Source organism: Sinohyriopsis cumingii, unplaced genomic scaffold (genome assembly GCF_028554795.1).
Source record: "Sinohyriopsis cumingii isolate HCF-2022 unplaced genomic scaffold, ASM2855479v2 utg001779l, whole genome shotgun sequence".
Lineage (NCBI taxonomy): Eukaryota > Metazoa > Mollusca > Bivalvia > Unionida > Unionidae > Sinohyriopsis > Sinohyriopsis cumingii.
The window spans coordinates 750,681-775,784 of record NW_028316050.1 but is presented as its reverse complement, the minus strand read 5'-3'; the positions used below and the strand labels follow the sequence as shown (position 1 = coordinate 775,784).

Genomic DNA, 25,104 nt, shown 5'->3' with positions numbered 1-25,104 from the left:
TGGGCTGCTGGAGTCGCTACTATGACGTCACATCCCGAAAGGAACCGAATAGGCACGGAAATTTTGCATACGAGGTCACGGAAATTCAGCTTCTAGAAGATAGGCCAGTATTTTAATATTGGCATTACGGTCGCAGATGATACTTCAGAATAAGGTTTTCTGCATTAGTACTTTTATTATTATTCTATATTTCCATTGGTTTCTGGTCTCCTTTAATTTTGAATAAGATGGTTATACGACTGTGGCATAGATTCCAGCATCAGCAACTTTAATAACCGACTGAGGTGGAACCCCTGCCACATTCATCGTTCATCTAGTAAGTTACGTCCGAAATTTTAATGTTCAGTTAGTACTGTATTATTTCTTTATTAAAGTATTTTTCTTATTTTGGTGTTCAATTTTATTTGAATTGTTTATAAAGAAGAGGTTTGCGAATAAATCCCGCCCCGTCTTTATTTGATAGATATCTTCATATTGTCCTAAATATTGACTAGTTCATATTTATGAAGAAGGAAATATAAGGGAGGGTGAGCCGATGTGAGTCCCTTTTCGGGTGTCAATTATGATTTCTCACATGGCATCCCGCCCTTATTTGTAGATGGATTTTTTGAATTTTGAAAATTGATTTGAATTATCACATCTTTAAATTTATTATATGTATTGGTAGGGTCATTTTTTTTTTGTTGTTGGGTCATATTTGTATTGCTTGGTTTTGATGTGGAGGAGCTCCGTGGGGTCTTGTTAAAGAATCAAGTATGATCTGTCCCTCATGGAGCCCCGCCGCAGCTTGTTGGTTGTAGGTCAAATCCGTTATACATGGTTGTTTATTTATTCTGTGCTGGTCAATGAAGCTACAATGGCGGATAGATTTTATCCGCAGTCGTAATATCCTTCATGTATATTAGAGAAGAGAGTCTGTGTGTTATCATTAGATAGCGGTCACTTGGTATCCACCTGGTTCATTAGATAGCGGTCACTTGGTATCCACCTGGTTTTACAAGTCATTTGGCTTTGCATTGTTAGTGCCTGGTTTGTAAACAAACACATTCTTCTCTCTCTCCTGGTGTGTTTCCACTAGCCTATGGGCTCTCCAGGCGGGGGATTTCTTATTTAGTGGGTGTAGTGTTTTTAGGTATTTATAATAAATGTTGATATTTGTTATTGTCTGATGTCTTTTTTTTTTAATTGGCTTATTTACTTGGTACATTCTGTTACATACTGTTAATAATTGGTGATATTTGTTAAAGTCTGATGTTATTTAACTGGCCATTCGGCCTTTCAGACTCCTATTCTGCTTCAGTGCTCCATATTTTACTATTTCTTTCATTGATTGCATGGTATATGAAGTTGATTACCGTTTGGTATGTTTTTTTTTGTCGTTAATGTGTGCTGTATATAGTAGGTTTATCGGATTAAAATTACCTAGTTTATCATTTATTTGGTTTATAACCTCCGTTCTCTCATTACTTAAATGTGTACATTCTAGTATTATATGTTCTTTCCTATCTGTTGCAGTATTACATAATAGGCATTTTGGTAGATAGTGTATTATATTTCTTCTATATGCATGTTCTTGTGTCCACCATGCATTATGGAGGTAGAGATAGATATGCCCATATTTGTTTGGTTCTTTTATTTCTCTACAGCGTTTCCATACTTTAATCCAATCGACATTGGGAGCTTGAATTTCTATTTTATTGGGATCTGAATTTGTTAAATCATTTATTAGTTTCTCTATTAGTTGTTTATTAAATATTTGCCACATATTGGCGTGATCTTTGTATTTCTTGATTGTCATATTGATTTTGTATGTACATCTAGGTGGTGATTTAATTGAGAAAGTTAGGTTTCTATTTTGTTGCAATTTTATTTGTTTACCAAACCAATATATGTATAGTCCCTGCCAGTAATATAGGGGTTGTTGTTCTAGCATATTTAATCTTGATATTATGTTGGCTTGTTGTTTGCTGATTAGGTTTGGGAGTCCTTGTCCACCCTGTTCATAACCCTTTTGTAATGTTTTCTTAGACAATTTGTGTATTCTTTTCCAAAGAAATTTTATAATTATTGACTCAATTTTGTCTAGGTATAATTTTTCAAATTCTATATTGTCAAAAAGGTACCATATAGAGTTGTATAAATATGTTTTGGCTATTTGTATTTTGTGCGTAAAATTTAGATTCCTATCAGTCCATATGTTAATGTGTTTCTCTAAAATTTGCTTGATTTGTAGGAAATTTATCATCTTACTGTCTTTTCCATATGTCACGCCAAGTGCTTTCACTTGTTGTCTTATTTGTGGGTTTGGAAGTCCTTGTGGATTGTCCTTCCATTGGCTTATTAATAATATTTCAGTCTTATTATCATTTACTTGTGAGCCAGAAGCTTCACTAAAATTTTTATATTGGTTTATCAGACATTTGTAAGATTGTTTTGTGGTTATAATATTGCTACAGTCGTCCGCGTGTTGAAAAGTTTTACATTGTTCTGTCATATTTGGTATGTCAATACCGTGAATATTCTGATCTTGCTGTATAGCATTATGTAATACCTCAATGCTAAGTACATAAAGTAGCATTGAGATAGGACATCCTTGCCTTACCGATCTATTAATTTGGAAGGCTTTTGTTTTTGCGCCATTTGTTTGGACCTGTGAGCTAATGTTATTATATAATATTTGGATCCAATTTATAAAATCTTCTCCAAAGTCATATTTTTTAAGTACTTGTATTATATACCCTCCTAGACCTCTAGCCGTCAGGGCAGCAATGATGTGCTGTGCTGTCGATCGGTCTTGTTGTGTGGTTTCTGAGAGGTCTATGGCTTGAACCGACGGATCTCGGTAAGCCTTATAGAGCCTTCCTTGTTCAACTTCTTCTTCCTACGTCCGGAAATATTCCCGGAGGAGGTTTTCAGCGTTGAAGGTTTGTGGCGTGTTATTTGTTGCCATTGTGTTTTATAAACCTAGTGTTTCGTAAAGTGCGAAGAAAGTATAGATAGTAGTTTTTTACCTTTTTCGTCTTTGTAATAGAATCTTACTCTTTTGTATCCTTTGTGATAATCCTTGTTTATTGTCTCTCATCAAGAATTTTCACAAATTTGTTCATGTATTGGATGATAGAATGTTTGTGAGTGATAATCACCTATTTTTCCCTTCACATGAATGATTTGTTCACAGGTTAGTGTTAACCTTTATTATTTGTCATTGATTGCACTGATTTATCCTGTTATATGAATTCACATATTTGTTCACTGATTCTTGGCGCCCCTTCGATCTCGCAGTCTGCTTTGGTGGCATTTTCTCTCTATGCACATGAATGAATGCAATGGAATGGCCTCATCCTGGGGGAAACCGCCTAAGCTGGTCACGGTATTCCCTGGTCCAGGTAAAGTATCGTCCCCTCCAAATTGCTTTGATACATTTTGACAGGTTTGACGGTTAGTGCAAGGAAAACACAGACATATCGGGCTTATATTCTATGCTCGGAAACTCAAAAATAGCTCATATGGTGGGCGTGATTTTTCGTATTTTTTATCTTAAATATAATGCGGAAAAATTGCAGATGAACCAAAAAACCAAACGAATTCAGTAAAATAAGTATATTGCTTGTGAAAAAAATTGTAAATAAACGATTACGCCTGCCATTATTGATAAAATCCTTGACTTTGTCACCTTGTCAGGGGAAGGAATTGGAGATATTTACTTCCGTGTTAAGTAGCACGGAGAATTGTTTACCTGTTGTAGTGTGTTTCCGTGTTAGGTGACACGGAGAACCGTTTACTTGTTTAGACGATTCGTTACAATTAACTGTTGACTTTTGGTTGTTGCAAAATAATACTTGAAATTAGTTCTACTTTTCCCGCAGAGGATAATGACACGTGTTACGCAATTTTCTGAAAGTCAAGGGGAGGTAATTAATTGCATGACACTTGCTTAATGGAGTTATCTCCCTTAAATTTATATAAAAACCCTCGGATTGAAGCACACAATCTAACAATAATGAAAAACAATCATTTCATTATATTTTTTGAACAGTACCGTTAGAAACATTAAAAACATTTCTCGATTGGTTATTAACAAAAAATACAGCTGTGGTTATGTGCGGCGATCACGGTCAGCCACCTCCGTTTGTTGGACCATCTCCACACGATTGGTTGAAGAATTTTGTTAATTATTACGAAGTAGTGACTGATGATCATAGATCTCTCGATGCAGAATTAAAGGAATTTAAGAAATTAATCAGACTGCAACGAATAAAATTCAGTGCGAAATTATGCGCGAGGTGATTTCAGAAACTTCCTTGAACGACTTTTGGAAAACGTGGAAACCAAACGATTTGATAGTGGCAAGTAGAAAGAGAGTCATAGACACACTTCAACGGCAGTTATTTCAATTACACAAGAAAAAATTTCCAACGTTACCAGTGCCATTGTGTTATAGACCAGCTGATACGCGGTTACAGAATATTGACGTTGATATACCAGGACAGTCAGGGAAACAGAATTTAGTATTAAATGATATTGTTGCAGTTGATGTCAATGTTGTTGAAGATGCACTGCGCGCCGATAAATCCCCGTGGACGCTAGGATACACAATGACGATACATTCATCTCAAGGACTGACTATTACTGATACAGTTGTTTGGATCGTTGATGATCGAATCGAGTGGTCAAACTTAGTTTACTTGGCTGTGTCAGAAGAATATCTCAACTGCGGAGAATTGTCTTGGATGAGTCAATGGCTGATGAAATTAATAATGAAAACAACAATGATATAATAATAAAAAAAATTAGCTGGTTACAAACAGAGTGACAAAAAAATAATCGAGAATTTGACCTTAATGTTGAATTTATCATGACACTGAAGCAACAGCAGAATAATCACTGTGAGAGCTGTAATTGTGTAATGTTGTGGCAGTATTCGGATAAACACCCAAGACAATTCACCGTAGATAGAAAAGATAATCGTCTTGGTCATACACGAGAAAATGTGATGCTGACCTGTCTCGAGTGCAACCGGCGTAGAGGCTCTAGTTAAGTGATGTAGGCGGTAATTGTGTGTCCTCGGGAATTGCTTGTAATTGTTCATGTGTAAACCCACGCTGAGGAGCAGTTGAATCCAGCCTGTAGATTGCTGGTCTACCAGTAGATGTAGTTATGTTAGATATCTTGTGTGTAGTGATGCTCCAGATAGGATCAGTCACTCTTTTTTTACCACCTTCAGGTTCACCTGGTTCATATAAATATCTCACAGTGACATCACCCAGTATCGGCTGTGCTGAAAAATCACGTCGTACGGGTATATGTTTTTTGGTAATTGCGTTAATAGGTTTTATATTGGTTGTTCGAGAAATCTCGTTATTTAATGCAGCTATCACGCTTGGTAATCTTGCGACCCACTCGTGTGATCTTTTATCTTGAATGAATTCCTTCGCGTATTGATATCCAAATAACCGCTCAGCAAGTGTTCGATTAAATCGCTCAACAATTGCCTGATCACGGTGAATTTCAGTATGTCCTCGTCTGATGGTGACGTTATGTTGTTTCATTAACGATGATACTGCGCCCTGAAATTCTTTGCCAGGATCAACTTGTAATAGATGTGGCCATCGTAGACCACCTCGATGATAAATTCGTTCAAAGGCATTGGCTTCTTCAGTTGATGTCTTTGTTGACAACGGTTCCGCATCTTTGTATCTACTTGCAACATCAACTACAGTTAACGAGTATTTATATGTTATTTGACGTCTTCGGATTTTAACGGTATCGTTTGGCAGAAATAATATATCAGCCTGGTGAACTTCATTTGGCACACTGAGACTGAAATGTGCAAAGTGAATTTGTTTAGGCGGTGGTTGGTAAATTTGCCATATTGCCTGATTGGTTAACCAATTTTTATGCTTCAGCGAGTTTACTAATTGCTGCGCTACCCCTCCAGTATCCTCTTGGAGAATAATAAATCGATTCCATTTATAATTAATTACCAGCACCTAGCGCTAATTTACCTTTCATTGCGGATTTTATTAACCAACTAGCTAATTTTTCCTTGAGAGATTTATCAGTGATGGAATTTAACGCGTGAATTAATTTCACATCTGCGAGATGCCTATCTTGTAGATTTTTACTTTTATAAGCTATATCATGAGCATGACACGCCTTATCAACAGCGTTTATCGGATACTCACCTGGTTTTGGTTGATCTTGGTCATCAAGTCTGATATCAAGTCTGGTTCCAGGGCCGCAGTAACTATATCCAGGAAGATGTTTTTCTCTGGATATTTAGCCCACGGAGTTCCAGGTAGTTTTCCTAATTTTGCTGCAGTATCACCTCCGTGTTGCTTTTTTTTTACTTGACTTTGGCTTTGGTTTTGACTTTGACTTTGGTTTTGGTTTTTCACCTGACTTGCCAGTGGAGATAAATTTAATTTTTTTGTACCGCATCGTTCACACTTGACCGTAACCGCAGATCTATTATTTTTTGTTGTAATGGTTGTTAGATCACTTGTTGGCGTGCGCGCCCTGCATTTCACACAATATAAATTCATATTCTTTTTTTATATTTTCTAATGGAAATCACTGACTTTTCTGCAACAAGGAAACGAGAACCAGTTAAGCATCACGCAGCGTTACCAAATTCTGTTCGTATGATTATTATAGGTCCATCTGGAAGTGGCAAGACGCAGTTCTTACTTAATTTAATAATGAAGTGGATGAAATGGGATAAATTATATCTGGTAGCACCATCTGCAGACGATCAGCGTTGTTATGATATAATAAAAGATTATAATGAAAGCGCAAAATCATTAAATGAGAGCGGAGATGATGTCGTTGAATTTATAACTGACATTAATGAAGCACCAAGTATCGATGATATTGATGGATCAATTAACAATCTAGTTGTTTACGATGATATTATGCTGGATAAACAAACAAATCCTGCCAGAATATTTTCCAGAGGTAGACACAAAAACACAGATATAATTTATGTAACCCAGCGATATACACAGATTCCTAAAGTGATCAGGGATAACTGTAATATTCTTGCTGTCTTTAACGGAGTTGACACTCACACGTTACGAAATATTCATCAGACCTGGTGTAGCGGCGATATGGACATAAATAAATTTAAAATTTCTTTAGTCGTGCTAAAATAAACCCACACGGATTTGTAACAATAAATTTACATGATCCTCGAACACGGTATCGAGTTGGTCTTGATAAAAAAATTTAATTCATAGCAGCAGGGAGGGCGACGACAACGAATTGGTTCATTTGTTTTAATCGAAGCGCCATTAATGAGTTTTTCAACTAGAAACCGTATTTAGACTAACTCGGGAGGAACTCCTGGGAGGTTTATCTCCAAGGGTTCCTCTTGAAACGTAGTCGACGGGTTATTTCGGGTTGAAACCCTTTATTTTTGGAGGGTTTATTTTGACATTTGGAACCTTCTAAATTTTGTATGGTTAACAACTCTGTCTACCACATACCAATCTCTCTCTCTCTCTCTCTCTCTCTCTCTCTCTCTCGCCGTTACAATTTGTTTTCTTCCTTGTACTATTTCTTTCATTCTGGCACGTATACAGGACAGGAGCACGGTAAGTAATTTTAAATGTAGACAGTACGTATTTCATTATGATAGAGAAGTTCGTGAAAATTTTGAAAATCGGCATTTATCATTTATTAAGCAATTTAGTTAATCATACAATGCCTAAGAAACAAACAAGTATGAAAAAGAGCACATAGAAGTTGATGAGATTGTTACGGCTATTTTCCACGTGAAGAAACAAAAAGATCTGCAAAGGAGCGAATAGCACGGCAAAAATGGGGTGAGGGGGTAACGTAAATTATGATTGTGTAGAATAATGGCCGCAACACTCATATTCCATAATAGTCCCATATCCTGAAAGATCTGACCAAGATCAAAATCGTTCTAATGTGCTATATATCTAAATGGAGAATGAAAGGGAAAAAAATTGTCTGAGTGGATGAAAAGAAAAGAATGAAAGAACAGCATTGCAGCTCATTAACTTAACTTTACAAACTTAAACAAGAGGCCCAACTGGACATGAAAAGTGTACCAGGCTGACATTCAGGGCTGGCCTTAAGCCGACTGGACCGAGCAGCAGAGAGGGTGAACCAACCTCATTTTATAAGTTTTATTTTGGTAAACTAAGGCTTATACAAAAAACGAAAGAAAAAAATACGCTGATAACGTGAAACCGAGGCTTCCAACTTTCCGAGAGTCTCCCTGGGGATTAGCTTCCTGTTACTTTTTTATCGTGTCGTCGTTTTCGGAAAACATATCGTAAGTTTTACTATGTTGACGCCTCATCGTGGTCACACCCAATCTGCTGCTATCAATTAAAAAAAGTTATAACAAATAATGGCGCCAGCGTTGGAGTCTTATACAGCTAGATTAGCTCGAGAGCGACTAGAAGCAATTAAAAAATTTCTCCCCGTGAGAGATTCTTTCAGGAAAAAACTACAAGAACGGCAAAAGTCCCAAGTTGAATACGCTTAAGGCACAGAACGGTTATTTAAACCTGTCAGAGAAGTTACTGAAAAAGTCGTAACGGCTATTAAGGAAGATCTTCTTCCACCATCAAAACAAACGGCTGAGCAAACTGCAAAAATAGCAAAAGAAACTAAAAAAACAAAAAGGATTTAACGATATCTTCCCACTGATATAGCTGCCGCACAACCTCCACCCGTCGATGAAGAAATACTTGAAGGTATTAGCAAAGCCCGTACTGAAATTGCCGATATGAAAAAAGAACTTGCACCTAAACCCAAAGTAAAAAAAGAAAATATTTAGTTGATTGAACAATTTAACAAGGGTACTGTTGAATATATTAAAAATACTAAAGAACGTGAATTGCCTGATATGATAAAACTAAAATATTAAAACCGGGTTATAAATTCGTAGCTGATGGATATAAATGGATATATCGCATATATTACGACAAACAACAAGTCAAAAAATGATATTAGGTACGACCTCCTTGTTAAAGAAGTAAAAAAAAAAACTTGATAGGGAGTTTCGTAAAAGGATATAGCAACCTTCTACACCTTCTTCTCCACCACCGCAATATCAACCTCCACCACCGCAACAACAAAAACCTCCTGCTGAAATGTTTGATGATTATGCTCTTGAACGGTTTTCCAGAAACAATCCAAGATAAATATTTGGTACTGCTGCGTTTGGGGATGGTAACAGAAAACGATACTTAAAACCCGAATTTAACAAACGGAGATAAAGTCGGAGGATTGGATTCTTTTAGTATTTTCTGCTGCTAAAAAAAACTATCAAAGGTTGATACAAATCATCCAGACTATAGCGTGTTTTTACAAGATGTAAAAGATTTTCGACAAAAACGGGTAGAAGAAATTTCCACATAAACATTCTAAACAGCAACAGATTTCGTCACAACCACAATTACAGCTTCATCCAACGCTGCAACAGATCGAGCAACAGCGACAACAACAAACGGAAGATAAATATTTTCTTACTGAACTGTTAGGAGAACCTCCAAAAACGGGAAGTGGTTTTGTTACTTGTCCCAACAATATTCTTGATGACGTGCAGCGAATAGAAGTTCTCAAAGGAGGAAAACGAGCCAGTAATAATTCTCGGGAAATAATTAATGAAGCAGCTGATTTTTGTCAACGATTATTTACAGGTAATGTCATGGATATTAGCGTTTACCGGGAACTTATCGATGAACTTGTTGACGACCTTGACTAAGTGATTAGTTGTCACCATGATTAGATAAATGGAAAGTAAAATAAGATGATCGTATACAATAGCAAGTGTGGACCTGTAATGGTCAGAGTAATAAACTCACGATTACCAACCTACAGAGCGATTTACGGAGATGGCCTTGGTGATGTAGTTCAGGGATTATTCAGAAGGTTAGCTCCAAAAGTAATACCTGTTGCAAAACAATTATCGATGAAAGCTATTGACGTTGTTCGTGAAAAAGCTCCTAGTGCAATCGTCAACGTTGCTGGTAAAGCATTCTCGGCAATCAAAGAAAGACTAGCACGATTAATACGACGAAAACCACAACCAGTAAAATTATCAAGCACTGAAGTCATGCCTGCAAATGTCAGCAAAATAATAAATCAAACCGCAAATCAAAAACTAGAACCTTGATGGATCAGCGAGACAGTGAAGCAGAAAAGAATATTGTTTCAAGTTTGATATCAGGAAGCTGAGTTTCTCGAAGACGGTAATCCTCGTGTTAGACGAAAATAATTATAATAAAAATGTTTAAACGTATATCCGACACAGCATTTGATATGGAAGCACCAGTCCTTAAAGACGAGTCTGTGCGCGATTATCAATTTTATTCTTATGACGCACAACTACCAAATCAGCGTGGGAGACTTGAATTACAAGTCCATGATACAAGCAGATATTTTTTTACCCGCTGAGGCTTTTATTGAGGTAGAAGGTGAAATTATAAAAACAGATGATACTGAGTATGCAAATGAAGTACGAGTTGGCTTTGTCAACAACGGCATCATGTCGTTGCTTGATAGCGCGACTTATATGATTGATGGAAAAAACATCGAGACAATTAAGAAAGACGTTGACGATGCTACAACAATATTAGGATTTGCAAGATAATCTGATGACTTTACAAGATCGTCCGGCCCCACAATGATATTTGTGAAATACAATACTGATGCCCCCGACGACGATCAGTATAATATAAGACGGCCAAGAAATTTTGCCGGGAACGCTGACGCTGATGTGACTCCGGTGGTTCATAGTTCTAATCCAGAATTTAACCTAGGATTTGCAACACGCCGAGCAATGTTGGGGGGAGGTCGTGGAAATTTTTCATGCGCAATTCCACTGTCACATATCTTTGGATTTTGTAGAAATGTTAGAAAAGTTATCTTTGGAGGTAAACACGCCGTTGCTCTTGTGAGAAAGGCTACCGACAATGACGCTCTCTGGAGACTTATGGCTGGTGGTGGTAAAGTAATACTGACAAAACTTTCGTTGTGGATGCCGGTAATTGAAGAACAGCGATTGTTATCTTTTATGGACACAGGTGGTAAATCACTACTGTCATGGTTGACAACAACCACGGATAGCATGCAAACTAACATTAACGGAGTATTTTCGTGGAACATATCATCACAGCAAGGCGTTTCTGCACCGCGAGATATCTTTATTGCTTTTCAGGAGACTACGCGATTAAACCCATAAATTCGTACCCATATGATATTTGACAGACTGAGTGTTACCGAGATTTCTTTACGGATAAATGGACAACAAGAACCGACAGAAAACATACTAATGAATTATGAACAAAATCGTATAGCGCGTGTATACCATCGGTTAATGACGTTTATGGGACCCGATCAAAACGTAGATACCGGTTTACAAATCTCACAGTTGGATTTTAAAAATCTATATCCGATCTATTACTTTTCACTGGAACATCTTGACTTATCCAGACAATCTGTCTTTGATATACATTCAGAGCCAGCGTGAATACAGGTGCTGGTGGTGCTAATTACAGAGCAATCGCGGTTATACTCAGCGACAAGGCAATGTTACTTGAGGGTGCTGATGGAAAAATGCGAATCGTTGATGCACCAGTAGAAAATATGTAACTACCGGTGATTGAAAAGCACGAGTATAATCATAAAATGTCATCATATTATCATGTTAGTGTCAGTCTGACTCTTGGTCAGATCAAGAAACTTCAAACTGCATCAGTTAAAAAAAACAGGAACTACAGTAACGCTAAAAAAAACAGTAAGATTACAGGCGGTCAAAATTAACTATCGTTGACAGGCCGCCAACTTAAACATCTTAATAAAGCCAAACAATCCAATACTGGAATACGAATGGAACTTTCCGCCTGAGCAATCAAAGATGCTGTTGAGGCAGGTGATATGTTTCCACTTCTCTTGGTAATTCCAGCGTTGATAGCCGCTGAAACTAAGGCCTTTGCAAAGGCGGTAGTGTTAGGTGCTGTTGGAACCGTGGCTGAAATGGCATTACAAAAAGCAACGGGACAGGGCTTTAGACTTCCAGGAACTCACCGATGAAAAGGTCTGGGACTTCCATTAACACTTCGTTGAAAACCAGTGGTTTTACGCCCATGTCAAATTTTGATTTACTTGATGCTGCTAAGCAACTAAAAATAAAATATTTTAGAGGTGTTTTATGCGAGATCAATTACCACAACGACCAAACAATATTGAAACCGGTATTATTAATCTCGATAACAGCACTGGGCATGGAACTCATTGGGTAGCATACGCAACTGATCCCCTTGGAATTGTTTATTTCGATTCGTATGGGTTAGCTGCACCACAGGAATTATACACTATGTCACACCACTTCACGTAAACACCTGGTACTCAACGCTACCAACAAAAACATTAACCGATCCACCAATATGTGGCCGTGAAGCAATTGCTGTACTCGATGCTGTATCAAAACCATCGTTGCTACCTCACAAAGTCTTATCTAATTATACAAGTCAACAGTTTGAGAAATCATTGATTTAGAATACCATCTGGAAAAACGACGAAGAACATAATGATAGATATTTACGGAAGAGCCCGTGGCGACACTATTAAGAGTATAAAAAAATTCGACGAAATAGATCTGTCACATTACGCGACTAAAGACGAACTCGCTGATATTATGAAACTCTCTGGAGGTGACCTAGATGAAGTTGTTGTTTATCAGGATAAATACGGCGTTTTAAAAACGAGAACAATCAAATGGAATGATATAGTTCGTAGAGTTCTCGGTGATACCAGGGATAACATTCCAGTATTTACTGACGGGGGTAGAATCAGAGACTCAAATATATCGTTTACAACCATCATAGATGAAAGTGCAAGAAGCATTGTTAATCGTTTGAAGAATACCGGTGACACAATGACAGGTGAACTCAGCATAAACGGAAATAAAATAGTCGTGCTAAGAGATCCAACATCCGACGAAGATGCGGCAACAATAAAATACGTGGATAACGTAGATGGTAAAGTATCCACGCTTCGAGCCGAGTACGACATTCATGTAAATATGTTCACGAATCTTCGTAGAAATTTTAGAAAAATTAATGAAACCTCAGAGGAATCCTTTGGTACTCCGTTGACTGCTGACGTGAAACTCTCTGTCTGATATCAAGACGCATATTGAAAGGATTAAAAAAAAAAAACACTAGAAGATGTCATAAGTGGAATTCCTGATATCGTTAACACAATTAACCTGATCAAAATTCCTCACAAGCAGATCACCAATATAGTATATACAGTGTCATCGGGATTCTCGACATGGTCACAGCAAAATAATACTATCAAACATACCGCAGAAGTCACTGGTGTATACAGGTTGTCTGTGTTCAGCACTGCAAAATTTAGTATATACACTACATATCCCTGGCGTCGTTCAACCGATAAGTTTTCCGGAGTTGGGTCTATTGTGTTAAATAGCGGAGATGAAGAAACATTTATACTGGAAGCAGCTGATAAGAAATTAACCGCAACATCTTACTGGTGGTGTCTGGAATTTGTTGCTCAAACGCCTCAATTGGTTACTGCGTAAAGTATAATGAGCATTTCAATCGACGTTCAAAAATTTAGATATGACCAAGTACGTGATTGGCAAATAACGTTGAAAACCACCATTGACAAGTATACAACGAAAGTAAAAAGAATACCGAAGACGTGCAGTTCTCATTGATGTTATTGTATACTAAACCTAACATTAATGATCTTGCACCAATGAGATTTTCAAAGCTGAATTGTATAGCCGAACGAGTAATCGAACATTTTACAAATGCGATGCCTGGAAATGGGTTAACGGATATACGACGTGAAAAAATAAACAAATGGGCTGAATTAGTTAAGTATATCGGAGCTACGATAAATAATGTCGCCAAGTTAGAAGAAAAAAATTAAAATTCCCAATAAAAGTAGCAACGATAACAGAAGAGATTTTATACGATTCGAAACATTATTAAAAAAGGGAGCTCCAGTAAATATCGTTGATCATAATGCTCACGCGTGGACCAGCGCAGTCACAATATTTCCACGAGATTGGACCGTAAGATTTTATCCCCCGGATAACTCTGGGAGGGGAAACATGTTTGAATTTATTCACGAAATAAGTAAAAACGATCCTGTATCAGTATGGCTATTTAAGAGTTCAGATGATGAAAAATATGATCAATCTGTACGACCTAACGGCGAAATATATCCTAAAGAATCTCTCCACGAAGAAATGAAAAATCTTGCGGAGAAATTTTCGACAAAGAATACTGAACTAAATTATTGTTTCACCGTTCCGTCAGTTGCAGCTCACTTTGCAAGAGAGAACAATTCGTGGAAGCCAACACGATTTGAATTTCTCGAAGACGTGCAGCTTAGTTGCTGTGAATACGGACACGGTGGATTGTAGAATACTAAGTATAATTACAGCGACGTTATTTCGGTTGATATGGTCGCGTGTTATCCTGGAAGTTTTCTTGGTTATGGATAATGTGCTGGATATTTTAAAAGATTTGGACACCACACACACGAGATGACCAGAGTATCGATAAATGGACCCCTACCTGATTTTGATCTAACCGGATTCGCTCGTATTGTGTCATTCGAGTTTGCTGAAGGTCTTCATCCGATCTGTTATGTTTGGTTTGGCAGGCACTTTTCAGAAAAACGTTGGGCACCAATAGTTTTATTACGAATTATGCTTGATTGTAAAATATTAAAATCGTTGATTGTCAGTGAAGCAATTATATCATACCATCCTCAAGAAGTTTGGTTATCACCACCTGATGATGATGAAACCGCAAAGGATCTCTGTAGAAGAATAATCGGTAAATTTACTCAAGGCAGGGCATATGATCATAAACGACATTATGCACGATTAATTCTAGACGATGCTGAATATGATTTTATAATCGCCGATGCAACAAAGAGAGATAAATTTGTCGAGAAAACGCTTATTTGTCTAGAGGAACACGATTAGGTACAATTGTTGGTTATATTGATGGTGAGTCACCTCAGTTTTCTCATTTAAGATCCTCGATACTCGCTTATGTTTCTATAAATTTATTATCGATGATAAATAGTTTTCCTACCACTGCAGTCAGAGTTGCTATGGATTCATTTTATATCGAAAGAAAATATACAGAATTGCTGACTCAATTTACAAGTACTGATGCATCATGGGGCGAATGAAGAATAAAAGAAGAAATGTTATATAAATAATCTGAATCCGCAGATGTTGAGATTAAAGATATTTATTACAAAAATAATCAAATATCAGAATTATCGTCTGCGGCATCTGTGTATGATCCAGTATCCAGACACAAGACGGTCTATCTAATCGGACCGGGTAGTTCTGGTAAAACAACGCGAGTTATTGAATTATTTCGACATAATTCAGATTGTATGGTTGTTTTAACACCTACACACAGACTCACAAGAGAAATGAGAGGACGAGGAATGTAATCATGTACTTATCATAGCTTTTTTCGATGGAAGGGAGACGCATGGACTCCTGATCGAATGTGAGAGAACTATATTCCAAAAATTATATTTTTGGGATGAGACATGTACAGTGTCGCTAGATACATTAAAAATGTTTCTCGATTGGCTATTATTAAAAAAATACAGCAGTGATAATGTGCGGCGATCACGGTCAACCACCGCCGATTGTTGGGTTATCTCCGCACGGAAGGCCAAAGAATTTTGTAGATTATTACGAGGAGATATCTGATGATCATAGATCTCTTGATGTAGAATTAAGGGAGTTTAAAATTTTAATCAGACTACAACCGAATAAAATTCAGTGCGAAATAATGTCTAAAATGACTTCAGAAACTTCTTTGAACGACTTTCTGCAAGTGTGGAGACCAAATGATTTAATAGTAGCAAGTAGAAAGATAGTTCTTGATACACTTCAACAGCGGTTATTTCAGTTGCATAAAGAAAATTTTTCAGATCTACGTGTACCATTGTGTTATAGATCAGCTGATACATTACGACAGAATATCGACGTTGATATACCAGGACAGACTGAGAAACAGAATCTCGTATTAAATGATGTTGTTTTGGTTGATGTCAGTGTTGTTGAGGATGCGCTGAGTACCGATAAGACACCATTGACACTGGGATATCTCAAGGGTTAACCATATCTGATACTCGAGTTTGGATTGTCGATGATCACGTCGAGTGGTCAAACTTAGTTTATCTTGCAGTGTCTCGAGTCAGAAGAATATCTCAACTGCGGAGAATTATCATAGACACTACAGAAACAATCAATGATGTCCTCGATGACAGTGATATAGTAAGAAAACAGTTAGCTGGTTATAAACAAAGTGACAAAAAAAACGCGACTTTGATCTCGATGTTGAATTTGTCATAGCGCTAAAACAGCAGCAGAATAATCATTGTGCGAGCTGTACTTGTATAATGTTTTTTCGATATTCAAATAATGATCCAAGACAATTTACCGTGGATAGAAAATATAGTAGTCTTGGTCAAACGCGCGAAAATGTGATGCTGACCTGTCTTGAATGTAATCGGCGTAGAGGTGCTAGTTAAGTGATAACGGTGGTAGTTAGGTGTCTTCAGGAAATACTTGTAATTGTTCACGTGTAAATCCACGTTGATGAGCAGTTGAATCTAGTCTGTAGATTGCAGGTCTACTCGCGGATCTTACCACTCTGGAAATTTGATGTGCCGTAATACTCCAGATAGGATCAGTTGCTCTTTTTTTTAACCACCTTCAGGTTCACCGGGTTCATATAAATATCTTACAGTCACATTACCTAATACTGGTTGTTTTGAAAAATCACGTCGTTGTTTTGGTATACGTTTTTTGTGATTGCGCTGATAGGTTTCATGGCAGTTTTCGAGTAATTTCATTATTTAATGCAGCTATCACATTTGGTAATCTTGCAACCCATTCGCGAGATCTTGTATCTTGAATTATTTCCTTCGCGTATTGATATAAAAATAGCCGCTCAGCAAGTGTTTGGTTAAATCTTTCAACAATTGCTTGATCACGATGAACTGCAGTGTGTCCTCGTCGTATTTTGACGTTATATCGCTTCACCAACGATGATACTACAACTTGAAATTCTTTGCCAGGATCAGCTTGTAGCAGCTGTGGCCATCGTAGACTACCACGTCGATAAATTCGTTCAAACGCAGAAGCTACTTCAGTTGCTGTCATTGTTGCTAGTGGCTCTGCTTCTTTATATCTACTTGCAACATCAACGACAGTACGGTAATCGACGTCTACCAATTTTAATAGTATAATGTAGTAAAAATAAAATATCAACCCGATGAACTTCTTTAGGAACGCAATCATCAAAATGTGTGTACTAAATTGTTTTAGGTGGTGGTAGATACATTTGCCATACTGCCTGTCGTGCTAACCATTTATCAGCAGTAGAACGTTCGACACCTGCTGCTTCAGCGAGTTTACTAATCGCTGCTCTATCTTTCCAATATCCTCTTGGAAATATCAACTCCATTATATAATAATAATAATCGGTTGATTAATTACCAGTTTCTAATACAAGTTTACTTTGCATCGCATATCTCACCAACCAATTAGCTAATGATTCTTATTCTTTAAAAGATTTATTTTTATGGGATTTAACGCATGAATTAATATTACATCTGCAATATGTCTATATTGTAGGTTTCTACTTTTTTAAGCTACATCATGAGCGTTTTGGTTGATCTTGGCTGTCAAGTCGGATATCAAGTCGAGTACTAGGACCACAATAGTTATACCCGGGAAGGTGTTTTTTTCCAGGGTATTTAGCCCATGGTGTTCCTGATAGTTTTGCTAACTGAGCGGCAACATCACCTCCTCTTTTTTATGTTGTTTGGATAGAAACAAATTAAAAAATTTTTGTACCACATCGTTCACACTTACCTGTAACTGCTGATCTGTTATTTTTTGTTGTAATGGTTGTTAGTTCACCTGTAGGAGTACGCGTACTGCATTTCACATAATATAAATCCATATTATTTATTATATTTCTACATCATGGATGTAACTAATTTTCGGCAACAAAAAAGCGAGAACCAGTCAAGCATCATCCAGCATTACCAAATTCTATCCGAGTGATTATAATTGGGCCATCTGGAAGTGGTAAAACGCAACTGTTACTTAATTTAATAATGAGATGGCTCAAGTGGGATAAGTTGTATTTAGTAGCTCCGTCTGTAGATGATCAGCGATGATACGATGTACTTAAAGACTTTAATGAAAACGCAATGTTTTGGGATGAAAACGGTGATGATGTTATTGAATTTATTACTGATAATAATGAAGCGCCATCTGTAGATGATACTGATGGATTTATTAATAATTTAGTTGTATACCACAATGTAATGCTGGATAAGCAATCTAATCGAGTTGGAATATTTTCACGCGGTAGACAAAAAAACACAAATGTAATTTATGTAACCCAGCGGTATACACAAATACCAAAAGTGATCAGAGATAACTGCAATATTCTTGCGGTGTTTAACGGAGTTGATACACATACGTTGAGACATATTCATCAGACTTGGTGCAGCGGAGAGATGGACATAATTAAGTGTAGAAATGTATTTAGTCACGCTCAGTTATCCCCGCATGGATTTATAACAATAAACTTACATGACCCACAGTCGAGATACCGAGTCGGCCTTGATAAAAATTTTGAATGAGAGAGAGCAGCAGAGAGGGTGCGACCACGATGAGGAGTCAACATAGTAAAACTTACAATATGTTTTTCGAAAACGACGACACGAAAAAAAAGTAGCAGGAAGCTAACCCCCAGGGAGACTCTCGGAAAGTTAGAAGCCTCGGTTTCACGTTATCAGCGTATTTGTTTGTTTTTTTTTCGTTTTTTTTTTAATAAGTCTTAGTTTACCAAAATAACACTTATAAAATGAGGTCGGTTCACCCTTTCTGCTGCTGACCGATTTGTTCCAATCGGATCCCACTCTCACAGAGGCCCCAAGCGTTAGTAATTTTAAACAACATATCTATAGGGAGAAAGTAATTTTAAAGCGATGGAAGAAACCTTTAAGTTCAATATAATATAAAACTTGTTTCAAATGCCTTGCTCACAGGGGTCTCCGCGCGTAAATCAGGCCCCGCGTTCCTAAGGCCGGTACTGCTGACAGCTACTTTAAAACCAATTGCAACAGAAGTTCGCAAAAAATCTGGGTTATTGTGATGCTTTCCGATATTTAATGGTTTTTACATTTTTTGTAACTATGGGAGACATTGGATCAGCATAATTTGTACATACTTCTAGGCTTTGCGCCGGGTGATTTTATTTTGTTTCAATTCAGCACACGTTAGGATGTACATAGCGGCCAGGTGGAAGAAGAACCAGGAAAATCATCAATAAGAAGCAAGGAACAACGGGAAGGTACTGGCAAGCTTTTTCACTTATCCATATTGGTCGAGCCCTAGATTCGAACCCACCTGGACAGAGGTAAAATGACAGTGGTCGGAAAAGGCGGTATCTGGTCATTCCGTACCCAAGTTGTTTCGTACCTAAGTCGTTTCGTACCCAGATGATCGTTTCGTACCAAAGCAACGGTCGTTTCATACCCAATGTGCTGGTTGTTTCCTAACCAATGCTATAGTTGTTGTTGTTGTGTTTTTTTTTTTTTTTGTTGTTGTAGGGTTTAACGCCATTTTTCAGCACACGATAGGCTATACATGGCGGCCAGTATTAATGGTGGAGGAAGAACCCGAGAAATCGTGGAAAGAACCACCTACCCACGAGAAGCTACTGGCAAGCTTTCTCACATACCCACATTGGCTGAATCCGAGACTCGAACCCACGCAGACAGAGGTGAGATGGCAGTGATCCGTAGCGGAGAGCGCTTTAGACCACTCGGTCACTCGGGGCCCATCCCAATGCTATAGTCGTTTCGTACCTAAAGTACAAATATAACCATCAATATCATATGATAAAAAGATATTTCATACGTATTTCAAACTGTTTAAAGCTGTTCAATGTTTCATTATAGGTATTACCATGTGAGAATTTATATCTTTGGATCGCCAAGATGAAGCATTGTAATATTATAGAATATGCAATTTTCATTTTATCAGAATTTAAAAAAAAAATATGTTGCTTTTTTCCTTTGTGATAGATAGATAGATAGATAGATAAATGGACGGATGGATGGATAGATAGATAGATCGAGGCATACAAAATTACGAACGATCAATGCTAAAATGGATCTACATGTTAGTGAAGCAACGGCTAGAAATAAATGGATAATAATAATAATAATAGGAACATAATTAGGGGATGATATGATATGAATTCTACATGACCTTGTATACTTTAACGGGAAGCATAATCGAAATGTTAAGTTATCAAATGTTAAAATCCACATATATCTAGTAAGTTGAAGCTTTCAAGCTTAGTTCAGTTTCACACGTGCTTGATTATTTATTTGCTTTTGTTTTACTTTGAAATATTTACACGAGGTCTTTGTTATTCAAATGTCTTTTGATTCGGAGAAATCTTATTGAATTCCGTGTCAAGAATTATTTGACATTAATGCTATATATACTTCACTGTTTACTGGAGATTTACTTTATCTCCGATAATTTAAATTTGTTTTACTCAGGCACTAATAATTTGCTATAATGATCAGAAGGCAAACTTGGAGTTATATCCAGTGAATTAAACTTTATCATTAAGCCAAAAAGAATCAGAAAATTAATTCAGTAGTTCTCATGGACGCTTAAATTGTTACGAATTGTCGCTGCTCGTACTCTCCTTTGTCGGTTAGGATTTACACGTGTTGAACTCCTAATTGTTTGTCGTCAGGTATTGTACAATTTACGTTTGATTTCTATCTCAGTTTATTTTAATGTTGTTCTATCTATTTATATCAGTAAATGAAGCCACATTTAAATTGTTTCTGTGCAAACAACATTTGACAAGAAAACGCGATATATATATAAATAGATGAGTTGGTTTAAAAAAATAAAATGTTGTAAGAAATAGTCAGACATCAGCACACACAAGCAAATACAAGCAAGAAATGGGCAACTGTATAGTTTGTTTCCAAAGAGTAAGACCACGTCAACATGCTTTACAATGTAACGCTTGCCAAAAGTGGCAGCATCGTACATGTGAGACAGGTATACACACTGATATTGTTATTATCATTATTATTATTATTATTAATAGTAGTAGAAGCAACAGTACTAAAAGTACTGCTGGTGGTTGTTGAAATAATATTAATATTACTGATGTAGCTACTATGCTGATGTTGTTGGTTTTCTTCTTCGGCATATCACAGACATTGTTCCTAATGTCGTGGTGATGAGATGCTGAGTGGCTGGCATTGCAAGGTCTATTCCCGACTTCGTCCACCATATTTTTCGACAGATGAGTCTCGACAATACGATGAACATTTTGCCAATAGCAGAGAGTACGCATCTGACTGCTGATGAAAGACATGATGTCCACAACCCTACACATGGTGATCTTATAGACGAGGCAATGAATGCTGACGTCAGTATCAGTGTCAATGATTCTGACATGCCGATCGACAACTCTTCAGTCCAGTAAGATATATATCCTTTTATTTCATCTTTTTTTAATCGATCTTAACGTAAGAAACAAATTCGTAAAAAATGTGCAGCGTTTTCACATTAGGTAACCACGGAAATATTCTTTTTTTTTCCAGATCGCCACCAGATGTTAGTTCTCATATCTGGATAGCGTCCCAAGCTACAGAAGTGACATGCACCTTTAACATAGACGCTTCCTTCCGAGTCACATAAAATCAAGAAGAAGAGTAGATTTATTCTTTTATAATCTTTGAGAATTTTATTATGTTGTAATGTAAATTTCCGTTCAATACAATTAAAATGGTATGTAGTTGAGAAATTAATAAGATTACATATTATGCTTAGCTACCTTGTGTTCTGAGAAAAACATAATATATAAGACCCATAATAGCACAATGTTCGATTGAAATATTCTTTATTCACGAAATCGAATCTTAATCTTTATATACATGTCCATACAAAACCGATGTTACAGCTCAAAGTAAACCATGTATGTCAACCAGACTTTCAGATCGCTCTTAATGTTTCCAAGATGTCTCGTCCAAAACTTGTGGAGGCTGATGGATATTCATACACTGTCAAGGTCAGTAGTAATATAATTGCCATAATGTCATCATCAGTATTGGTCATAGTAGTAGTAGTGTTGTGTTGGTGGTGGTAACCGTGATATTCACACATTTTATTTTTTTTTTGAAAACTTTCTTGTAGTGTAAAAGGGCCGGTATAACATACTAGTGGTGCTCTGTCCGCTCTATAAAAGGTGCAATGCCCAGCCACCATAATACAACGTGGGGATTGTTACGAGAGAGGACAACACCAGCATGTGCATAGCATCGATCCAGGGATCGTCTCGAAGGTTAAGGTATCATCGGAGGTTAGTTGCATGTCCACAAAATCTTGGCAATTTCATAATACACAATCGCTGATTACCCTGCACCTGTCAGTGTTCATTGTTTCTAAGAGGGAAAATCATCGTACATGTAAGTAATCTTTGATATACACATCATTAAAAAATAACGTTCCGCTTTATGTTCTTTATTTATTTGTAACGCTCACATATTCTATAATATATTCCATAGGTGAAGAGTGTAGCGAGACAGCACATATATACGTCGGCTGCTACGATCGTCGACAGAGTAATACAGCAATTAGTGCCAAACAAATGGTCACTTTCTACCTTAATCAGCGCTGTTAATTAGTGCTGCCTGTAGGACCCGCCAGAAAATGCGGCCAAATGAGCCGCGCGACTTAGAATTTGTTGTAAGTAGCACAAGTCATTATGTATTAATATTTTGCTTTCTTGCACCAGGCCCTTCAATATTTATTATTTCCTTGTTTTATTTCTTTCAGTTGGATGAATCACAATTTCCAGACAAATTTCTTCGAAAGGACATTCATGTTGGCAGTAAACGTCACATTTTATTGGCCATTGACAAACAACTTAAAGATTTGGGAAGAGTCAAGGTCTGGTACATAGATGCCACCTTCTAAATAATCAAGGTCCCGTTTAAGCAGTTGTTTTCTGTGCACGCCTTTGTCAAAAATGACGAGCATGAAACAAAGCAATTGCCACTGGCGTTTTCTTTTATGCCAGGACGAAAAAACAAGGATTATAAGAAGGTAAATATTCATTTTTTTCTTCTCATTTTATAACGATTTATTTACAAGTAGATTGGACGTAAAGTCAATTATGTTTCTTACAAGTTTTTAAAAAATGTTTTCCAAAGCATCCCTGCATATCATATCGTCATCATCTAATGGAGACGATGATAATATTGTTAACATGTTTAATACAATTTATTATTATTATTATTATTATTATTATTATTTCATGTTGTAATGTTGCATATTTAAGTAACTTATCACGGTCTTCTTTGTTTGTAATTAGGTATTCAAAGCGTTGAAGCGACTTCTCCCGTCTCCTGCTGTCAAAGAGGTTGTTGCAGACTTTGAAGCAGGTTAGTACAGTAGTAGTAGTAGAAGTAGCAGTTGTATAAGTAGTATTAGTGGTTTTAGTTGTCGTTCCTGGTCTCGTAATATTAATATAACGTATTTTTTTCATTCTTCCCCAATTATTAGCCAAAGAATTATATTGTGCATTTTTACAGATGAACTATTTTTCTTGATTCTAGCTGGCTGTAGCCATTTTATAGGTTCGTATTCCCTCTGTTCGTGTTAGCTTTCGGTATTATTTTATTTTATCTTTAAATTAAAACATAGTTGCTAATAATTATTTATTTATATTACTTAACACGTGCACAGACTTCATCATCATCGTCATCACATTATGTGCATTTCATCTGGGGCAAGTCATGTGGCGAAAACTGCAGGAATTGGGGTTGAGAACAACCTACATTCAAGAAAAAGAGTGTTCATCAGTTTTGCAGGAAGGTAATAAATAATACCGGCACTCTAATGAATTTGCTAATTTGCATTTTGAATGATATCTTTGTCATTGGTTTGGTAACTTTTCATTGTATTATCTCCAATGTTTAAGGCTTCCTTACTTTGTATAAAACTTATAATGTGTTATTAAAATTTTGCTTTCATTATGTGTCTCTTTTCAGGTGATGGTGCTACCATTTTTGCCTGCAGAACATAAGGAACAGTCCACGAAGATTCCCTTGTTATACATTTGGGTTGACTATGTGGATTCAACCTGGATTACGAACACCACATTCCCGTTTGAATCATGGTCTGTGTTCAGAAAATCTGTTCGAACCAACAACGATGTAGAGGGTTGGCATCGTAGGATCAACGCAAAAGCCGGCAAAGCCAATCTTCTTTTCTATGTGCTGGTTAGCCTCTTATACGACGAAGCCACTTCAGTTGTTACACAGATTCAACGGGTATCGGAAAAAAAACCTGAGAAGATACCAGAAAAAAACATATAAAAAGTGTAGCGAGAATATTCTCGGTGTGGGAAGAGTACCAGAACGGCGTTATCTCCTCCTCAAAAGTACTGAAACGTTGCAGCATATACGGCCCGACAACTGACTGACAAGGCAAATTATTTGCATTATTATACAATGATTTTAAATCGGAAAACATAAATGCATATAGTAATTATGTTTTCTTCATGTATGTAATAAAACTCTGGAATGTACAATTCGGAATAATGTTGTTTCTTTAAGAAACATGTTTGAGCAAAATCTTTAGTCTTACTGAGATTTCTCTTTCAATTATTCATTGGATTGTATTTTTTGCTGTTCTATTTTGGAAAAAAATATATGCCGTATTACATGGGGTGCTGTATTATAAACGTTTCAATACTGGCAGAACCAATTTATTAATTAAATAAATCAGTTTTAGAACACAGAAGTAGATATATGTAAAATGCAGTGCCAAGTTAAATCATCCCCCCCCTGCGCGATTATTTATGTGCATTATATTTAAGAGGATAACAAAATAAAACAGAGTATGCCAAACAATGAAAACAAAGTTTCACTTGCCGTGAAAAAATATTAATATTTATACATAGTTGAAAACGG

At 36.8% G+C, this 25,104-nt stretch overlaps 1 long non-coding RNA gene across 3 annotated transcripts; it reads left to right on the top strand.

Annotated features, from left to right (window-relative positions):
• Positions 1-228: 228 nt before the first annotated feature.
• LOC149771557 (uncharacterized) lies at positions 229-24,722 on the top strand. Of its 3 annotated transcripts, none has more exons than XR_016418215.1 (6): positions 229-2,924; positions 21,340-21,607; positions 21,730-22,873; positions 22,964-23,233; positions 23,502-23,571; positions 24,181-24,722. It is a non-coding gene; the product is annotated as an uncharacterized LOC149771557 (long non-coding RNA). The 3 variants fall into 3 exon arrangements; XR_016418216.1 differs by lacking the exon at positions 229-2,924 and having other exon boundaries at positions 21,282-21,607; positions 21,730-21,840; positions 22,322-22,873; XR_016418217.1 differs by lacking the exon at positions 229-2,924 and having other exon boundaries at positions 21,282-21,607; positions 21,730-22,487; positions 22,693-22,873.
• Positions 24,723-25,104: the final 382 nt, after the last annotated feature.